Genomic DNA, 2,379 nt, shown 5'->3' on the forward strand with positions numbered 1-2,379 from the left:
GAAACGGCATGATAATACCACAATTTAAAAAAAATTGTCTCCTGTTAATGGGCCTTGAGTTTGTTTTCAAATTTTTGCTAATCCAAATGATGTTGCACCAAAAAAACTTGTGCATACATTATTTTGCATATAGGTAAGTATTTCTGTAGGATAAACTCCCAAAAGTGTAATTGCTAAGTCAAAGGACGTACGTGGTTGTGATATTGACTGATTTGGCAAATTGCCCTCTATAACTGTTGCACTAATTTATACCACCACGGGGAGTATTTAAGAGTGCCTTTTCCCACAGCTTTGCTGACAGAGCATGTTATCAAATTTTTGGAATTTTGTCAATCTGATAGGTGAAGGTTATCTCAGTGTGGTTTTAACATCATCCTTATTGGACTATGATTTTAATACAATAGAATGGACTCATTTTAGTTGTACAGTTCAAAGAGTTTTGAATCAATCAAGGTATAGAACATTTCCATCACCCCAAAAGTTTAACTTGTGCCCCTGCTCAATCAACACCCTCCATGTCCTGTCCGAAGAAACCACTACTGTGATTTTTATCACTATAAATTAGTTTTGCTTTTGGCTCTCTGAGCCCTTTTGGCTCTCTGAGCAGCACCATGGCCATTGGCAAGAACAAGCGCCTTAAGAAAGGTGGCAAACAGGGGGCCAGGAAGAAAGTGGTTGATCCATTTTCTAAGAAAGATTGGTATGATGTGAAAGCACCTGCTATGTTCACTATAAGAAATCTTGGAGAGATGCTAGTCACCAGGACTGAAGGAACCCAAATGTATCAGATGGCCTCAAGGGTCATGTGTTTGAAGTGAGTCTTGCTGATTTGCAGAATGATGATGTTGTATTTAGAAAATTCAAGCTGATTACTGAAGATGTTCAAGGCAAAAACTGCCTGACAAACTTCCGTGGCATGGATCTGACCCGTGACAAAATGTGCTCCATGGTCAAAAAATGGCAGACAATGATTGAAGCTCACGTCGATGTCAAGACTACCGACAGTTACTTGCTTCATCTGTTCTGAGTTGGTTTTACTAAGAAACACAACAATCAGATATGGAAGACCTCTTATGCTCAGCATCAACAGGTTCACCAAATCCAGAAGAAGATGATGGAAATCATGACCTGAGAGGTGCAGACAAATGACCTCAAAGAAGTGGTCAGTAAATTGATTCTAGACAGCACTGGAAAAGACAAAGAAAAGGCTTGCCAATCTATTTATCCTCTCCATGATGTCTTCATTAGCAAAGTAAAAGTGCTGAAGAAGCCCAAGTTTGAATTGGGAAAACTCATGGAGCTTCATGGTGAAGGTAGCAGTTCTGGAAAAGCCACTGGGGATGAGACAGGTGCTAAAGCTGAACGAGCTGATGGATATGAACCACCCAGTCCTTGAATCTGTTTAAAGTTAGGACTTACAATAGTGGCAAATAAAAAAGTCTTATCTGTGAAAAAAAATTAGTTTTGCCTGTTTCAGAATTCACAGAAATGGAATCAGATAATGTGTACTCTTTTCTGACCAGCTTCTTTTGTTCAGCATGTTTTTGAGATTCACCCATTTTATTGCAGAGTAGTATTGCATTGAATATTCAAATATGCCACACCTTTTGGGTTTGTTTTTCATTCATATATTGATGTTCATTTTTTTCATATAAACTTTATAATCAGCTTGTCTGGTTAAAAAAATGGTGTTGGTAATAGACTGCATCACCTTTATCAAGTAAGTTATGGGGAACTGAAGTTTTTATTATGTTGAGTCTTCCTCTTCAAAAACATGGTATATTTATTCCCTTTGTGCCTTCCTTTGTGTTCCTCAGTGTGTTTTAAAGCTTTACCCAATTCTTGTTATAGTCATTACTAGTTGTTAGCAGGTGGCAGGTTTGGCTTTTTCCCCAATTTTCCTTGCTTAAATTTAGAAAAAAAAAATTGAATATGTATACTTTTATTTTTTATTTATTTTATTTTATTTTTTGAGATGGAGTCTTGCTGTCTTTCAGGCTGGAGTGCAGTGACGTGATCTCAGCTCACTGCAACTTCTGCCTCCTGGATTCAGGTGACTCTCCTGCCTCAGCCTCCCGAGTAACTGGGACTACAGGAGCGCACCACCCTGCCCAGATAATTTTTATATTTTTTAAAAGATACAAATTTGATGGATATATAATTTCCAGCTTGGGACTATTATGGATAAATCAGTTATGAATAATCATGTACAAATATTTTTGTGTTTATATGCTTTCATGTGTCTTCAGTAATTTCCAAGAAGTGAAATTTCTGAGTAATACAATATAATATATGTTTAACTTGATACAAAACTAGCCATCTGCTTTCCAAAGTGGTTGTATCATTTTATCCTCCCATCAGCAAAGTACAAAAGTTCAA

The 2,379-nt window shown here is 37.1% G+C and overlaps 1 pseudogene; it reads left to right on the top strand.

The window, feature by feature from the left end:
* The first annotated feature begins 611 nt into the window (after positions 1-611).
* Positions 612-1,396, top strand: LOC105478896 (small ribosomal subunit protein eS1-like; annotated as a pseudogene).
* The last annotated feature ends 983 nt before the right edge of the window (positions 1,397-2,379 follow it).

The sequence above is a fragment of the Macaca nemestrina genome, chromosome 1 (assembly GCF_043159975.1).
Source record: "Macaca nemestrina isolate mMacNem1 chromosome 1, mMacNem.hap1, whole genome shotgun sequence".
Classification (NCBI taxonomy): domain Eukaryota; kingdom Metazoa; phylum Chordata; class Mammalia; order Primates; family Cercopithecidae; genus Macaca; species Macaca nemestrina.